Below are 19,702 nucleotides of genomic sequence, written 5' to 3' on the forward strand. Positions count from 1 at the left end.
AAGCTATTAAATGAAACTTTAAAATATTCAAATGTATTAACAGCCATCAACGTTTTTCTTAGACACGCTAGAGCTACGTACTTTTATTTCAAAAATCGTGCACAGTCACAGCCTCTGCAACCTGTGATCTGATTGTGCTGTTAATGGGCAGTATGAAGATATTCTGCTTTGAAGGTTGCCAAGCATTGTATATAGTGCAGTTGACAGGTAGACATTCCCCGAACGTGTGGCACAGTCGGTAGCGTAATGGAACGTAAAACAAATGCGGTTACTCGTGCGTTGATTCAAATCACCCCAGTATCATTGTTTTCTCGTTCAATTTGAAATACTACATCTCGTTATTATAAAACTCATCAACATTTATTATGAATACTGCACGACGTGTTTCTAATTACGTATAGGACGCGAAATTCCTGTTTCCACTTCAAATACAAATTCTTAATTATCGATGTTTTATGAAAGACGGTTCTTAAAAGTTGTTTGAATTAAGAAAACAATTTAATTTTTAAGGCAAAAAATGAAAAACTGAATCCTCTTTATTTGAACTATGCGCATCGTTTTATACCTCAGAGGTAGATGAGTATCGAAGGAAAATGAAAAAGGATCATTTTCAAGCATCGAGCACATCAGACAAATGCTGCATTTTTACATTTGCTACTGTACCGTAGCTTTTTCACACGTCACTGCCGAACGCCGGCTGGATATACAGTAGAGCGGCTCGTCATATAAGAAGAGAAAATGCTGCGCCTGGTTGGCTTCGTGCATTCTGTTGTTGGTAGGCTCGTTATCAGCGTAGCAGGTGACACTTCCAGAACTGAAATGTATTTCTCGGATTCGGATAAGGAAGGAGCTAAGAGATTACCGGACGACTGACTGTAATACCTTCAGTGACTTCAATATTTAACTATACGACGAAATCGTTCAGAACTATCCTAAGTTACATACAGCTTATGCAGAAAAATTACCCTGTGGATAAGTTGTGAATTTTCATTATTTTTGTTTTTAATTACAGTAGTACGTCAGATAAAAACGATGACGTGTTGTTTTCGTCTAGCCGTCTAAGGATCGTATTGTGGGAGACTTGCAGTGTATTATTTCATTCTGCTTAAAAATTAAATGAGATTCGAAGTTGTATTGCCCCCTCTGCTCGTCTCTCTTTACGTGTGAACTGCAGCTGGCCACGTCACTGCTGGCTAGCTGTACCAGCTGACCGGTCAGTGCTGTCCAAGTTAAATGCGCCGGTAAAGCTGTTGTCCCGTATTACCGCTAAGTCGATATGCGCGTAACGCGCAGCACAAAACGTACCCTTATTATGGTAGTTGACAGTATTCGAGACAGCTTGGCTGCAGTCCCCCGTGAAACCGAAATCCAATGAGGTTCCAGCAAAGGCGGAAGAATAGGTAGTGCAATGATTACATTAGGTTTATTCTTACGACGAACAAATTATAGTCAATGGATGCCACCTGCATAACAAATCCGCCACGTACATTTCAAACCTAAAACTGCCCAATTCGACTGTTGGTCAAGTGATTGTGAAGTGGGAACGCGAAAGAACCAGGCCGGCCTCGTGCTGCGTTGGACAGGGACAGTCGGAGCATTGCGGAGGTTGGTTGTAAAAAGTCGCATATATCAGCAGAAGATATCACTCGTGAGTTCCAAAGTGCTGCCAACAGTCAAGCTACCACAGTGGCTGTGCGTGTGGAGTTACAAAGAACAAGCTACAGTGGTCAAGAAGTTCCTCATAAGCTAGACATTTCTGTAATGAGAACTAGGCGACTCTTGAGATTATGTGAAGAGCGACGGCACTGGACAGTGGATGACTACAAACAGTGATTCGGAATGATGAACCACGCTACACTCGGTGGAATTCCTTGGAAGGGGTTTTGGGTTGGGCGAATGCGTGGAGGACGCTACCTGTCACGTATATTGCCAACAGTGAAGTACGGAGAAGGTGGTCTCACGGAATGGGGTGACGTACGTAGTTGGGACGTGGTCCCTTTATTGCGCAGTAGAAAATGCTAAACATGATAGGATATGAACACATTATACAGAATTGTTTTGTGCATACAGTAGAACAACAGTTCACAGGTGATAGTTGTCTGTTTCAGCATGAAAATTCGCCCTGTCACAAAGCAGCGTCTGCGAGGAAGTGGTTTGTGAACAATAATATTCCCGAAATCGATTGGCCTGCCCAAAGTCCAGACCTGAACCCAACGGAACATCTTTAGGATGAGTTAGAACTTTGACTTCGCTTAGATACGCATGTCGCACATCGGTGCCTTTCCTGATTTTGGTGCTAGAGGAAGAATCGGCTGCAATTCGTTGACATACATTCAGGCACCTCATTGAAAACGTTGCCAGCAAAGTTAGTCATCATAAAGGCGAAGGATGGACACACGCCATATATTGCCGGCCGCTGTGGACGAGCGGTTCCAGGCGTTTCAGTCTGGAACCGCCGACCGGTAGGGTCGCAGGTTCGAATCCTGCCTCGGGCATGGATGTGTGTGATGTCCTTAGGTTAGTTAGGTTTAAGTAGTTCTAAGTTCTAGGGGACTCATGACCTCAAGATGTTAAGTCCCATAGTGCTCAGAGCCATTTGAACCTCACGCCATATAAAAGTCCGGTAATAGGTGTTCCCGGACACTTTTCTTCATGTGTACATACACACTCCGCAAACCACCTTATGGTATGAAGCACAGGGTACTTTGTGCACTCATCAGGCTACCCGATCCTGATCCGCCGGAAGAATGACTGTTGGTAAGCCTCCAATATTATGCTCGAATCTGTCAAAATTTAGCTTAATCTGTCACTAGATACACTAAGTGATCAGAAGTATTCGCAAACCCCCAAAAACATAAGTTTTTCATATTAGGTACATTGTGCTACCAACTACTGCCAGGTACTCCATATCAGCGACATCAGTAGTCATTAGACATCGTGAGAGACTAGAATGAGGCGCTCCGAGGAACTTGCGGACTTCGAACGTGGTGATTGGGTGTCACATGTGTCATACGCCTGTACGCAGGCCGACCTCGTCTGTTGACTGACAGAGACCGCCGACAGTTGAAGAGGGTCGTAATGTGTAGTAGGCAAACATCTATCCAGACCATCACACAGGAACTCCAAACAGCACCACGATCCACTGCAAGTACTATGGCAGTTATGCGGGGGGTGAGAAAACTTCGATTTCATGGTCGAGCGGCTGCTGATAAGCCACACATCACGCCGGTAAATGAGAAACGACGCCTTGCTTGGTGTAAGGAGCGTAAAAATTGGACGATTGAACAGTCGGAAAACGTTGTGTCGACTGACGAGTCACGGTACACAATGTAGCGATCCGATGGCCAGCTGTGGGTACGGCGAATGCCCGGTGAACGTCATCTGCCAGCGTGTCTACTGCCGGAGGCGGTGGTGTTATGGTGTGGTCGTATTTTTCATGGAGGGGGCTTGCACTCCTTGCTTTGCGTGGCACTATCACAGCACAGGCCTACATTGATCTTTCAAGCACCTTCTTGCTTCCCACTGTTGAAGAGCAGTTCGGGGATGGAGATTGCATCTTTCAACACGATCGAGCACATGTTCACAATGCACGGCCTGTGGCGGAGTGGTTACACGACAATAACATCCCTGTAATGGAGTGGCCTGCACAAAGTCCTGACCTGAATCCTATAGAACGCCTTCGGGATGTTTTGGAACGCCGACTTCGTGCCAGGCCTCACCGACAGACATCGATACCTCTCCTCAGTGCAGCACTCCGTGAAGAATAGGCTGCCATTCCCCAAGACACCTTCCAACACCTGAATGAACGTATGCTTGCGAGAGTGAAAGCTGTCATCAAGGCTAAGGCTGGGCAAACACCATGTAGAATTCCAGCATTACCGATGGAGGGCGCCACGAACTTGTCATTTTCAGCCAGGTGTCAGGATACTTTTGATCACATAGTGTATACGCGGAGGAAGCAATAAGTTGGTTGTATCGCATAGGAACGGACGCTTGTGGAATTTAAACAACAAACCACACAACGCATATTTCACCCTATGCCACTGGAGTTGAAGGGTCATCTCCGTGACGCCTTCTGCTCTTGCTGAACGAACCGTAAAAAAAACGTAGTGCTCTCATTTGCATCATCTGTGTTTCTTTTATCAATTATGTTTGTGTTAAGTGTTCCAGACTGGCTAACAATGACGAATATCGGTCGCATACAGGTTTAGTAAGCTACGAGGGACATTTCAAAAGTACTGCACAGGTTAGTATTATGTGGATCGTTTGATGCAACAGCAATGAAAATTACGTCAGCTGTAGTTGCTGTGTACTCTAAAATAAAATTGGTGAGAGGAAAAAAGGGCCCTGCAGGGGTCTTGGTTACTGTGACTGTTCAGGACCAGAGGCCATACATGAAGATCAAAGCTTTACGCGGTAAAAAACCCGACAGAAATCCACAGTGCGTTAAGTGAAGTCTGTGGTGAGTTTACCGTGGACCGTAGAACAGTTTCACGTTGGAAGAGTTTTTTCGTGGTGGTCGTATGAGCACATACGATAATTTAAGATTTAGAAAGCCAGAAACGTCGGCAGATGTACGAAGTGTAAAACTTGCGGCAGTCTCTCGTGAAGATAGCAGTGCGACTTCTGAAGAACTCTCTGAAACTACGGAAATTCCCTCAACATCAGTATTCCGTAATCTGACAAATGATTTGAATGAAAGAGAAGTTTCTGCGAAAAGTGTCCCACACTGTTTGACTGCTGAAGAGAAGCAGAAACGACTGGTCATTGCAACCACGCTAACAAAACGATTCAACCATGGAAGCCAAGGATTCTTCTGTCGAATTGTCGCTGTTGATGAAATGTGTGTTAGAGACTTTGAACCGAAGTTGAAATCACATTCCAACGAATGGAGAGCTTCAGATTCTCCTCGTCCAAAAAAATTTCGACGCGCTTATTCAAAGCTCAAGCAAATGATAATCTTTGCTTATGACCACCAAGGAATCACGACACAGTCCCATGTGGAACAAATGTCACATCAGAGTATTATCGCAAATTCGTGCAAAACATGCGCAGAAAATTGCACCAAACCCGGCCTTAAGTTTCACGAGGCTGTGCCACTCATTCTCAATGACGCCGCTCGCGGGCGTATCGGTAATATTTTAGCCCAAAAACTGCGCGAATATGGAAGGGAAGTGTCACCACATCATCCCTACAGCCCCGACACGATTCCACGAGACTTCGACTTGTTCCCGAAGGTGAAAAACCTATGCGTGGACATCGTTATTTTCTCTGGACGAGCTTTCTGCCACTACCCTAACCATTCGACAGATGAACAGAAGTGGTGTCCTGGATGGAATAATAGAGATTCCGAGACCTAGGGATGCAAACAGAGAAGCAGGGAGACTATGTTGAAGGGCTGTAAAGATTTATCGAAAGAAACGTGTAATTAAAATAAATTTGTTTCCATTACTTACGAAATGTCCCTCGAATCTCCTTCCTGGGTACCCTGCACCCCCTAAGGATCCTTCCAATTGATTTCGGTCTTTGCTATTATCAGTTTCATGTTGTCGTTCCACTTTAAATTGGTCTGTAACCGTATTTCTTTACCCTAAAGTTTATCCAGTCTAGTAGGGGTCTGTTTATTCAGGATTTTGCAAGCATGGTCAAGGCGTCTTGTCACGGTTCCCGTGGCTTCCCCCGTCGGAGGTTAAAGTCCTCCCCGTGTGTGTGTGTGTTGTCCTTAGCGTAAGTTCGTTTAAGTTAGATTAAGTAGTGTGTAAACCTATCGACCTAGGACCTGAGCAGTTTGGTCCCATAGGAACTTACCACAAAAATTTAAGTTATTTTAACTTGTGACCGGATGCCCTTCCTGACGCCATAGTCGTCAACGCAGCCAAAGGGAGGGAAGTCATGTGCGCCGTCTGTGAATCGTGTAAATTTTGTTCTTTCCGCTATCGTATTTTAAACGTTTGTATATCGTATTCCTGAGGCAGAATTTGGAAATAAGCCCAGCATTTGCCCAAACGGCCGTGGGACACTGCCTAATAACCACACTCAGGGTTGCCCAGTGTACCATCACGAGGTCGTTAATCCCCAACGCGGATTCAATACAGGTCTGTCTCACTTCTGAGTTCCGCAAGCTAGCGGACGGCGCATTACATTATATGAGCAGAACAAATCTCCCAGTACGCATAGTGCGAGCTATTTAATGGAAGTGACGCTTTCCCGTTACAGTCGCCAGTCGCGTAATCAAACAATAACGGATCTTTCCGACAGTGAGTGCGCAATACGCTACTTTCGGTTAAGGGTCAAATGCTAATCCCTACGCCATGCATGGTTTCTGTGCAGACCCGTCCTGCGTTTCGCTGCAGTGTGTTTGCGGTAGAACTTCTTTGTATGTTTTCGACGTTATTCACTAGCTTTGTTTACATATATTAAGTAAAGTAATAAGTGCTACAAAATTCCCTTGATGTACTCCACGAGGTACATTTGTCTTTGAAGATACCTCTCCGTTATTCCGTTTTAGAAATCGTTGCAGTATATCCGTGTTACGGATACGTAATGTGATACGAGCGTTACTATTTGCGGTTTCTGCAGGGTTCGGCGTGGGGACTGCCTTAATTGGAACGCGCACCATACAGCGGCCGTTAGTCATTGTTATGCGGGGTCGGGGTTAAGCGCATTCGAAAGGGCGGGATCCACGTGGTTTTTCCTTCTTCTTCTTCTTCTTTTAGGTTGGTTTCGTAGCGATCATGAAGTGAACGAGAGACGAGCCCGCGTTCGACGTGGCGACTTACTTTTCCAATGGCCGTTCGGTCATCGCAACCCAGCATGCATTCAGGGAACAGTTTAATGTCGCGCCTGCAGGTAGTGTAGGCGTTTAATATGTGGGTGGATATGTTTTTGGGTACTGGTACTGGTACTGTACAGAAAAGGACATTCAGGAAACGTCAGGGCACCAGAAAATAAGGCTGGCGATTTTTAATTCTCCCCAATCTGTGTGCACACAAACATGCAGCTGCTCTTGCAGCTTCTGATCGTTCAGTGAGGCGAAATTTTCATGAAGAGTTGAAATTTCATCCGTACGAACTGACAGTGGTGCACACTTAATACACACGGTTTCGTTTCACGAAGAAATGCATCTGAAGTCTTGATCGCAAACCTGGCTCATGACTTCTTTGTGTTCTTCAGCGACGAGGCACATTTTCATTTGTCGGGATGCGATAGTGGAGTGGCAAAGATCCCGAGAACTTCATGAGCAGCCCCTGCATACAGAAACCTTGAATGTCTGGTGTGGGTTATCCAGAATTGGCGTTATTGACCCAAAGTTTTTCTATGGGAAGAATAGGGCAATTACGGTCACGTCTGAGCGTTATGCCCAGATGATTGAGCAGTTTTTTCCTTCCCGAATTTGCAGATTTCTGGTTCCAGCAAGACGGGGCCACAGCTCAAACGGCACGAACGTCGGTGATACTCTTCTGCGAACACTTCCCCGAGCGTCTGACCCCTTTGAGGGGAGATCTTCAGTGACTTGCACGCTCGTCAGATTTATCCCGTTTACAACTCTTTCTTACGGGGCTGTGTTAAATCCTTGGTGTATATAAAACGTCCAGACAGACACTGGGTGAGCTCTTAACAATATTCGTGCTGCTATTGCCAACATAGAGACATGCCGGCCAAAGTGGTCCTAAACTTCCGATTTCGACTCTCTAAACGCACTGAGTGGAACGAAGGCCACTAAACGTACCTCCGTGTCGAGGAAACAGTATGAAACTGGTATCTCTAATACGTCGTATCTTATGATTTCTAAAAATAAATAGTTCCTGCGCCGCGTCATGTATATAGATGACATGACGTTTAAATTCTGTACATCTGTGCTAGCAAGCAGTCTACAGTGGTTTGCAGAGTATGGATGTGGGTGTACTCTTCACACTTTTACCCTTTCGATCGACAGGAGTCCCATTATTGTGCGTAGATTTACTAATTGCGACGTAATTTTTGCATACATTTTTAATATACGCGTGTTAGGAGAACATATCGATGCTGTATATTTCAGTCCAACCGTCGAAGATATTTAGTAGATAACATTTCTTAAAGTGTGTGTGTGTATTATTATGTATGTTGGGAGATACCTGTGTTGAGATGTTCACAACTGATAAAGCTAGTAAATAGTAAGTCCACACTAGTTACGGCGGTCTTTTTTAACTGAGGTAAAATAGAAATTAACCTTCCTGCGCGGTTCCAATTAATGCTCCTCAATCGGTTACTGCCGTTTAAGGTTAGCGGTCTGCTACCCGTACGAGGCCGCTGCAGCAGCCCGTTGTAATTGCAACTAGTTGTCCTTGTTAACGAGTCCTCTCGCTAACGAACGATCATTAAATAATTACTTACGATTAGAGGTTTTGCCTACGCCTATTGTCAAATTTTCTTGTGCGTAACCCTCGCGATCGTGTAAGGTCGCATTACAGCACGTCTCGGTGTGATCTTTCGTTTTTCTACGGGCTTCTGCGTCTACATACGGGCTTCTGCGTCTACATCTGTACCTCTACTCCTCAAGTCACCTTAAGGCGGGTGGTAGGTGCCTTGTGCATAACTGTCACTCCGCCCCCCCCCCCCCCCCCTCCTTTAAATATTCCAGTCGCAAATGGTTCGCGGGAAGAAAGATTGGTGATAAGGCTCTGTGTAAATTCCAGTTTCACTAATTTTACCTAGGTGGTCAATCCGCGAGGTACAGATAGGGCGAAGCAATATATTCACTCTTCTATGAATGTACACTCGTATTCTTAAGGATAAGCCTAAAGCGTTCCAGGTTGAGCCGGCCAGTGTGGCCGAGCGGTTCTAGGCGCTTCAGTCTGGAACCGCGCGACCGCTACGGTCGCAGGTTCGAATCATGCCTTGGGCATGGATGTGTGTGATGTCCTTAGGTTAGTTAGGTTTAAGTAGTTCCAAGTTCTAGGGGACTGATGACCTTAGATGTTACGTCCAATAGTGCTCAGAGCCATGTGAGCCATTTTCGTTCCAGGTTGTCGTGGGGTACTTGGTGCCCTGTTATACTTCGCCTCTTGCACCAAACACCTAAATAAGTTGCCACCTGAACACTCATTTTATATACATTAAAGAGCGAAAGAAACCGTACAACTGCCTAATATCGTGTAGGGCCCCGCGAGCAAAAAAAAAAAAGTTCAAATGGTTCTGAGCACTATGGGACATAACGTCTGTGGTCATCAGTCCCCTAGAACTTAGAACTACTTAAACCTAACTAACCTAAGGACATCACACACATTCATGCCCGAGGCAGGATTCGAACTTGCGACCGTAGCAGTCGCGCGGTTCCGGACTGCGCGCCTAGAACCGCTAGACCACCGCGGCCGGCGCCCCGCGAGCACACAGAAGTCCCGCACACGATGTGGCATGGACTCGACTAATGTCTGCAGTAGTACTGGAGGGAATTGACACCATGAATCCTGCAGGGCTGTCCATAAATGCATGAGAGTACGAGGAGGTGGCGATCTCTTCTTCACAGCATCCCAGATATGCTCAATAATGTTCATCTCTGGGGAGTTTGGTGGCCAGCGGAAATTTTAAACTCGGAAGAGTGTTCCTGGAGCCACTCTGTAACAATTTTGAACGTGTGGGGTGTTGCATTGTCCTGCTGGAATTGCCCAAGTCCGTCGGAATGCACAGTGATGGACATGAATGGATGCAGGTGGTCGGACAGAATGCATACGGTACGTGTCACCTGTCATAGTCGTATCCAGACTTATCAGGGGTCCCATATCACTCAAACTGCACACACCTCACACCATTACAGAGCATCCACCAGTTTGAACAGTCCCCTGCTGACATGCAGGGTCCATGGATTTATGAAGTTGTCTGCACACTCTTACACGTCCATCTGCTCGATACAATTTGAATCGAGACTCGTCCGACCAGGCAACATGTTTCCAGTCATCAACAGTCCAATGTCGGTGTTGTCGTGCCCAGACGAGGCGTAAAGTCTTGGGTCGTGAGTCATCAATTCCGGCTCCGAAAGCCCATATCGATGATGTTTCATTGAATGGTTCTCACGCTGACACTTGTTGAAATGTGCAGCTATCAGCAGAAAGGTTGTACTTCTGTCACTACGAACGATTCTCTTCGGTCGTCATTGGTCCTGTTATTGCGGAATCTTTTTCCGGCCCTAGCGATGTCGGAGATTTGATGTTTTATCGGATTCCTGATATTCGTGGTACACTCGTGAAATGGTCGTGCGGGAAAATCCCCACTTCATCGCTCTCTCTGAGATGCTGTGTCCCATCGCTCGTGCGCCGACAATAACACCACGTTCAAACTCGCTTAAATTCTGATAACCTGCCATTGTAGCAGCAGTAACCGATCTAACTACTGCGCCAGAGACTTAATCTTACATAGGCATTGCCGACCGCATTGCCGTATTTTGCCTGTTTACATATCTCTTTAATTGAATACGCATGTCTGTCCCAGTTTCTTAGGCACTTCAGTGTATCGTGAAAGGTGTTTACTGAATATTCGGTCGCCGTTAAGTATTATTAATCAGGTCCAGCTAGTGTGTGCCCAAAGTCCGTGTGCCTTCTTCCTCCAACTTAGCTCAGACTTTGCCTCCTTACAGTCTGCAGATAAAGCTGCTGAAAATTAACTTCTCGTTCTCATTCACTCCACTACGTAATTAAGAAGTGAGATTCAATTCACCTTCTTATATTGTCTTCAAAATTAGTTAAAGACATGAAAATGAGGACAGCTACCAATTCCCTCTTTCTGCAACGGTCATAACAGATCTGATATTCAAGTTGATAATTAAGAATTACAATACATTCATTATCTTTGACATTTTGCGTTTTTAGATTTCATGAAGATCGTTCTTCCGCATCGCCCGCTGCATGGAACTCGTATCTCCCCATCAGCAGTTAAGGTCGTCCGCCTGCTAAGTTACTGGATCGTTAGCCCTGGTGTCAGCACCTACGGTTTAAAACACCTTCTAACAGTGGGGTGCTCGCCACTTATCGACTACGAACACATTTTCTCTGACATGTGTATTTAAGAACGTGATACATCTCATACAAAGAACGGGATTTATCACTAAAAAGCATACTGTGATTCTCAGTGTTTCTCTTGTATAGCAATGGAAGAGTACGATCAGTTAACATGAGCACATCTGGACATGTTACACTGCTGGCCACCGTAAATGCAACACCCTGAAGGAACCATCCGAATCAAGTGAAATTTACACCATGGGTTTGCAGCGATGACATATGCAACTGATTAGAATTTCAGCGCAGACGCACATCACGCGCGCCTGTGGCGCCACCTCATAGCGCCATTTAAGGCTTGGCGATTTCGACGAGTGTACGTTCGGCACGTGTGTTTACCTTGTGGTTGTTTCACAAGACGATCAGTTATGCCTCGTAGACAACAGCGAACATCGTTTGATCAAGTATCCGAGTTCGACAGAGGAAGGATAGTGGTTTACCGAGATTGTGGATTATACAGAGAAATCGCTAGTCGTGTTGGACGAAACCAAACAACTGTAATGCGGATATGTGACCGTTGGATGCAGGAGGGTACGACGGACCGACGTGGTCGATCGCATTCACCTCGGTGCACCACTGCACGTGCTGATAGGCAAATTGTGCGCATGGCAGTGTCGGATCGCTCAGTGACATCCCGAACCGTAGCACAGCACATTGCGTCTGTAACGCATCATCCAGTGTCTGCGCGTACCATTCCACGCCGTTTACAGCAGAGTGGTCTGTCCGCAAGACGTCCATTGCTTCGTCTACCATTGACGCAGAACCACAGACGTCTCCGTCGCCAATGGTGTGATGACAGACGGATGTGGACGGCAGAATGGAATGACGTTGTCTTTACTGACGAGGCACGCTTCTGTCTGCAGCACCACCGTGGAGAGAGGATGCTGGACAGCTGCATTATGCACCGCCACACTGGTCTTGCACCGGGTATTATGGTATGGGCCGGTATTGGATATTACTCTCGCACGCCTCTAGTACGCATTGCCGGTACTTGAAATAGCCGGCGCTACATATCCGAGGTGCTGGAGCCAGTTGTCCTTCCTTACCTTCAGGGCTCGGCCACAGCCATATTTCAACAGGATAATGCGCGACCACACGTGGCATGCATTGTCCAAAGGTTCTTCGTCAATAACCAGATTGAATTGCTTCCCTGGCCGGCTCGCTCTCCGGATCTTTCGCCGATAGAAAACATGTGGTCCATGGTTGCTCAACGAGTGACCCAGATTACATCCCCAGCTGCCACACCAGATGATCTTTGGCAACGTGTGGAAGCTGCTTGGGCTGCTGTACCCCAGGAACACATCCGACGTCTCTTTGACTCAATGCCGAGACGTGTGGCAGCGGTGATCTCCAACAATGGCGGCTACTCTGGCTACTGATTCTGGCAGGAACCGCATGTCACAGACGTCTGTAAACGTAATCATTTGATACTTGGTCAACATGTTATCTACAAAATAAATTTTGTTGTGCTACCTCTTGTCTTTCTTGGTGTTGCATTTACGGTGGCCAGCAGTGTACATAATTTTCGGTGTATACTTGTCGCTGTAGTCCAGTATCAAAAAACACAGTGAAAAGGTTATTTAAATCTTTTCCACGAGCTGTTCCATTCCACTCCGGTTTTAACCATTGCATTGAAACTCTACATGTGCCCTAGAGTGACAAATAAGGGAAGAACGTACATAACAGAAACTTCTATTTTGGAAAATGTGGCTATGTAATTACTTCAAATGTCAAAATACATGTTTCAAGCAAATGTTTAGCTTTTTGCCGAATAATAACCTCGTTTATTACTTTCAAATCTGCCGAACAAAATGGTCTGCTACAAGGTGTTGCTCCTGCGACTACTCGTGCTTCTGGCCGGCCGGTGTGGCCGAGCGGTTCTAGGGGCTTCAGTTTGGAACCGCGCGACCGCTACGGTCGCAGGTTCGAATCCTGCCTCGGGCATGGATGTGTGTGATGTAGGGGACTGATGACGTTAGATGTTAAGTCCCATAGTGCTCAGAGCCATTTGAACTACTGTATCTGTTGATTCGGTAACTTTTAGATATCGGATTGTACACAAATTTAGAGTTCTACAGGTGAGTGACAATGGCTGATAAAACGGACACATCTTTTTATTTGACAATATTTTAAATATACACTATCCGATCAAAAGTATCCGGGCACCTGCTAGCGGGATACTAATGTGGTTTGTGTCGCTTTCGTTTTCATGACAACGTGAATTATGCTGCAGACACATGCCGTGAGGTATGTCTCTGCAGGAGCGGCAGCACATTCTTTCCCGAGGGCTGAAACCATATAAGGTATTCACGTTGGTTGCTGGGAACTGGAGCGAAGTCGACGTTCTAACTCACCCCAAAGATGTTGCACTGGGTTCGGGTCGGGACCCTGGGCAGACCAGTCGATGTCCACTGATACTGATGTCCACAAACCATTGCATCTGACGTGCTGCTTTGTGACAGCGTGCATTATCATGTTGATACGGTCAGTCATCGTCTCAGAACTGTTCCTTTACCGTACGTAGAACACAATTGCTGAAACATGGGGATTACAGAAGTGCCCTATCCCACCCGTCTACTTTGACCCATGACGTTATCAGTATGGCGGAAATGACTATTCTAAGCGTCTCCAATATGGCGCCTATGACGTCACTACATACACACGGCAACAAACAAGAAAATACATATAAATAAGACAATATCATCTCCCTTCAAAAATGCAATCAAATTAACGGGAGAACGGCGGGAAAATGAGGGGGGGGGGGTTTAGGGCGAGGACAAGCTAAATATAATAGTAAAAAAACACGATCCCAAAACACAAAATGACGAATGAAAAGAAAAGAAAAGGAAAAAAAAGTTACAACATTCCGCAACACCAACAAAGTCTGCAGGAATAGGACACTTGTCTTGACCTATACCTACCAATATCTACATCTAAAACTAAAACTACGAAAATTGGAATCTGACATTTCCCTTGAACTATGTAGCCAACCACAGATGACGATATCAAAACACCAACATCTACAGCTACGAAAATGGGAATCGGTCATTTCCGGTGACCTATATAGGTCAACAACAACTTTTGATACCAAAAGACCAGCACCTACGACTACGAAAAATAAAACCAAAAACCCACAAGTCAAACATCCCTCATCAATTAAATCACTTTGAATACACCATAAATACACAAAACATCACAACTCGACAAGAATAGACAAAAAAGTTACTTACCACCAACAAATTCCGGCGCTGCCAACACCGTGCCGTAATGACGACACACATCACAACGGGTCAAAGCAGACGGGTGGAGTCGGACGCTTTGATCGACCCGAAACGTGAATTCGTATCCTTCCACATTTACCATATCCTTGAGCCCAATAAGGGGACTACACCATAACCATGGAAAACACCCCCATAACTGTGAGACCACCTCCTCCGTACTTCAGTCTTGGCATTACACATTGCGGCAGATAACGTTCTCTAGGCATTCGCAAACCCAAATCCTTCCATCGGATTGCCACAGGGCATGGGGTGAGTTATCACTCCACATCACACGTTTTCAGTCATTCAGCGTCCAGTTGCTCTGTACACCACGTCAGCGCTGCTTAACGCTGACCACACAAATGTGTCGCCTATAAGGAAGTGCTCGACCATTGTACCCAATTCTATTTAACTCCGTACGCACATTGTGCTAGGTAGACTGCTGGTAGCACACTGGAACTCACGAGTGATTCCTCTGCAGATTATATACAATTTTTTAGAACCAGCCTCTGCAAAGCCCGACGGTCCTCATCCGTCACTATATGAGGTCGGCCTAGTCTCGGTTTACCTGTGCTTGTTCATTTGCGTTTCTGCCTCAGTCACGTCACAAACAGTCGACGTGGGCAGCTGTAAAACGGTTGAAGTGTCCCTGGTGGATTTATTGCTCAGGTTCGTTCGTAGCCATTGAGTTTTTCCTGGCCGAACTATTCTGCTTTTACTGCTTCCTCGCTAACAAAACAACACTCCCTGTCTCCTTTAATACTGGCGGGTGCGTCTGTTCGGACATCTAGTGGTCAATTCTGCATTGCATAGGTGTGCCCGGATAGTTTTGATCAGATAATGTACACAGAATATTCACATTACATGTTTCAGCACATCTTCAGATGTGACAAAATCCTCTATGAAGCTTCGTACAGAAATGGAACAAAAAACAGTGATAAGAACTTTAACAACTAAAATACTTCAACGAATGTGGATCGTCACATGGTTCTGCTAGTTATAAAGTAGATGTGTAACAAATTATTTGTTTTTGTTGCAGGTGGGTGACCGCAGGTCTGCTGCTATCATGCATGGAGCACGCACGGTGTAAGTACGAGGTTTTCTTTTTTACGTGTGTTTGTTAAATGAGCCTTTAGAGAGTCGGGAATCGTTGAGTTGGTCGTCCCCTCGACGCTGGTGTCTGTAGAAACTGCTGATGGGCTACGACAGTGAAAGAAATTGAACGTATCCTTTTCACAGCTTGGCAACGGCCTTGCCACAGTGGATAAACCGGTTTCCGTGAGATCACCGAAGTTAAGCGCTGTTGGTCGTGGCCGGCACTTGGATGGGTGACCATCCAGCCGCCATGCGCTGTTGCCATTTTTCGGGGTGCACTGAGCCTCGTGATGCCAATTGAGGAGCTACTCGACCGAATAGTAGCGGTTCCGGTCAAAGAAAACCATCGTAACGACCGGGGGAGCGGTGTGCTGACCACACGCCCCTCCTATCCGCATTCTCAGCTGAGGATGATACGGCGGTCGGATGGTCCCGATGGGCCACTTGTGGCCTGAAGACGGAGTGCTTTTTTTCACAGGTTATCATCCCATCATCTGCCTTACTCAATTAGAGAAATTACATAAAACCTAGATCAGGATGATTTGACAGTGATATGTACGCCGCACCTCGTGTATTGCAAGATTAAATGGAGAACAGTAAGCCCCCTCAGAGCAGTCCATAGTATTTACTTGACGCACAGCCTCTGCTGTGCTAAGTTGTCGGCGTGAGGTAAAACTTGCTAGGAGGTAGACAGTTCTCCCTCGTGTTTATACTGTTTTCGTGATATGGCGAATTTATATTATTGTAACTTCGTAGCCAGATGCCCTTCCCACTACCACAGTCGTCATTTAACTTGTAGGCAGGGAAGCTGTGTGTGTCCTCAGTCTGGGAATTGACCCTCAAACAAAGGTGGACCAGTCTGCCGACTTGTCTGTGGAGCGGGACTGTCCTGATCTGTTCATCTTGTGTGGCCGATGGGCCGATAGTCGGGTCTGTGGTTCGGGTCCGTCGATTCAACCTGCTAGCCCTGACCACTACCTACTGACCACTCTGTAAATGTAGTTAGATAGAGTCCGCTAAGTAGTTCTTGGTGTCCACACACAGTCACAGGTGAGAGGACTGCTCGGTATGTGAATGGACACCTCCTGTTTGTGTATCGTATTTTCAAGCCGTAAGTAAAAATGGTTCAAATGGCTCTGAGCACTATGGGACTCAACTGCTGTGGTCATTAGTCCCCTAGAACGTAGAACTACTTAAACCTAACTAACCTAAGGACATCACACACATCCATGCCCGAGGCAGGATTCGAACCCGCGACCGTAGCAGTCGCACGGTTCCGGACTGCGCGCCTAGAACCGCGAGACCACCGCGGCCGACCGTAAGTAAAGGCTCCCGTTTCCAACCTGACTGGTCTGCCGACCTGCTCGCCAACGTGCCCGACTGTGTGGAGACCGGCGACTGTTTGGCAGACCCTACCTGCCTGCACTGACGGATTGTAGCTGGTAGGTAGCAGTCGGGGCAAGAAGGTAGAGGTCCGCTGGTCGAACAGACGGATCCGGACCATGAACCCGACTGCAGACCCATCGCCCACACATGGATGAATGAATGGGTCAGGGGAGACGAGTTCGGTGGACCTGTTCGTCTGTATGTGGGGACCTTGAGAGCAGCCCAGCATTCACCTAAACGACCGTGGAAAACCGCACATACGCTGGCTGGTTATATGACGAATGGTTTTTAATCCGGCAAGTGGGTTTGACCTGGGTGTGCTCAAACTCTCCGTTTCACCAGATAGCACACTTCGCTTTCACCTGTACGAGTAAATCTAGGACAGAATATACTCTGCGTGGCGCATCTTCTCTGCAGTGTATTGTAATAGCGAGTAGGGAAATTTATTTCTTAAAGCACTTCAGCGTGCGTTCTAGTTCACTGATGAAAAACTGGGGTCATTTTACTCTGCTAGAAAGAGCTTGACGTCTAAGTGGCGCAGGTGCAACGCGGGAAGAACCGAAGCTCTCAAGAAAAGACAGACGTACTTAAAATCTACAGAAATACAACTTTCCACAGCACCACGACCTTAGCGACTAGCTGTCCTTGGTACAGAATATAAACTGGCTGATAATCACCCTCTATTGATGCAAAAGCTGGGTAATCTGAAGTCAAAGGTAAAACACACACACACACACACACACACACACACACACACTCAAGTGACTGACTGTGATTTCTGTACAAACCGTTCACTACGTACATTCGTCCTTCTTTCCACATCCCAGCGGTTTAAATGACATATACACTATGTGATCGAAAGAATCCGGACACACCCAAAAACATAAGTTTTTCATATTAGGTCCATTGTGCTGCCAGGTACTCCATATCAGCGACCTCAGTAGACAACGTGAGAGAACGAATGGGGTGCTCCGCAGAACTGACTGACTTCGAACATGGTCAGGTGATTGGGTGTCACTTATACGTCTATATGCGAGATTTCCACGCTCCTAAACATCCCTAGGTCCACTGTTTCCAATGTCGTAGTGAAGTGGAAACGTGAAGGGACACGTACAGCACAAAAGCGTACAGGCCGTCTCGTATGTTGGCTGACAAGAGACCGCCGACAGTTGAAGAGGGTCGTAATGTGTAACAGGCAGACATCTTTCCAGACCATCACACAGGAATTCCAAACTGCATCGGGATCCACTGCAAGTACGATGACAGTTAGGCGGGGGGTGAGAAAACTTTCATTTCATGGTCGAGCGGCTGCTCGTAAGCCACGCATCACGCCGGTAAATTCCAAACGACATCTCGCTTGGTGTAAGGAGCGTAAACATTGGACGATTGAACAGTGGGAAAACGTTTTGTGGAGTGACGAATCACGGTACACAATGTGGCGATCCGATGCCAGGGTGTGGGTATGGCGAATGCCCAGTGAACGACATATGCCAGCGTATGTAGTGCCAACAGTAAAATTAGGAGGAGGTGGTGTTACGGTGAGATCGTGTTTTTCACGGAGGAGGCTTGAACCCCTTGTTGTTTTCCGTGGCACTTTCACAGCACAGGCCTACATTGATGTTTTAAGCACCTGCTTGCTTCCCACTGTTGGAAGAGCAATTCGGGGATGGCGATTGCATCTTCCAACACGATCGAGTACATGTTCGTAATGCACGGCCTGTGGCGGAGTGGTTACATGACAATAACATCCCTGTAATGGACTGGCCTGCACAGAGTTCCGACCTGAACCTATAGAACACCTTTGAGGTGTCTTGGAACGCCGACTTGGTGCCAGACCTCACCGACCGACATCGATACCCCTCCACAGTGTAGCACTCCGTGAAGACTGGGCTGCCATTCCCCAAGAAAACTTGCAGCACCTGATTGAATGTATGCTGTGAGAGTGGAAGCTGTCATCAAGGCTAAGGGAGGGCCAACACCATATTGAATTCCAGCATTACCTATGGAGGGCGCCACGAACTTGGAAGTCATTTTCAGCTATGTGTCCGCATTCTTTTGATCACATAGTGTAATAAATGTAGGCTAATGCCGGCCGCGGTGGTCTCGCGGTTCTAGGCGCGCAGTCCGGAACCGTGTGGCTGCTACGGTCGCAGGTTCGAATCCTGCCTCGGGCATGGATGTGTGTGATGTCCTTAGGTTAGTTAGGTTTAAGTAGTTCTAGGTTCTAGGGGACTAATGACCACAGCAGTTGAGTCCCATAGTGCTCAGAGCCATTTGAACCATTTTGTAGGCTAATAATAATCTAGGCTAATAATAATCTAGGTCGATCGCGGTCACTTGCTTTTCTATCCTTGTCAATAATAATAATAATAATGATGATGATGATGATGATGATGATGAATACATTATACTAGAACTGACACGTGATTACATTTTCATTCAGTTTGGGTGCATAGATCCTGAGAAATCAGTACCCAGAACAACCACCTCTGGCCGTAATAACGGCCTTGATATGCCTGGGCATTGAGTCAAAGAGAGCTTGGATGGCGTGTACAGGTACAGCTGCCCATGCAGCTTCAACACGATACCACAGTTCATCAGGAGTAGTGACTGGCGTATTGTGACGAGCCAGTTCCTCGGCGCCGGCCGAAGTGGCCGTGCGGTTAAAGGCGCTGCAGTCTGGAACCGCAAGACCGCTACGGTCGCAGGTTCGAATCCTGCCTCGGGCATGGATGTTTGTGATGTCCTTAGGTTAGTTAGGTTTAACTATTTCTAAGTTCTAGGGGACTAATGACCTCAGCAGTTGAGTCCCATAGTGCTCAGAGCCAGTTCCTCGGCCACCATTGACCAGACGTTTTCAGTTGGTGAGAGATCTGGAGAATGTGCTGGCCAGGGGAGTAGTCGAACATTTTCTGTATCCAGAAAGGCCCATAC

The 19,702-nt window shown here is 46.6% G+C and overlaps 1 protein-coding gene and 1 long non-coding RNA gene across 3 annotated transcripts in view; both read left to right on the plus strand.

Moving 5' to 3' along the window:
- Positions 1 to 15,373, plus strand: part of LOC126210063 (uncharacterized) — a 193,728-nt gene extending 178,355 nt beyond the window's left edge. Inside the window, exon 4 of the long non-coding RNA XR_007540602.1 lies at positions 15,327 to 15,373. This is a non-coding gene — a long non-coding RNA (uncharacterized LOC126210063). The remainder of the gene's footprint in view (positions 1 to 15,326) is intronic.
- The window catches only part of LOC126210060 (alpha-actinin, sarcomeric), a 488,112-nt gene that overhangs the window by 348,695 nt on the left and 119,715 nt on the right, over positions 1 to 19,702 (plus strand). The gene's annotated exons all lie outside the window — the stretch shown is intronic.

This window comes from Schistocerca nitens, chromosome 10 (genome assembly GCF_023898315.1).
Source record: "Schistocerca nitens isolate TAMUIC-IGC-003100 chromosome 10, iqSchNite1.1, whole genome shotgun sequence".
In the NCBI taxonomy this organism is placed as follows: Eukaryota; Metazoa; Arthropoda; class Insecta; order Orthoptera; family Acrididae; genus Schistocerca; species Schistocerca nitens.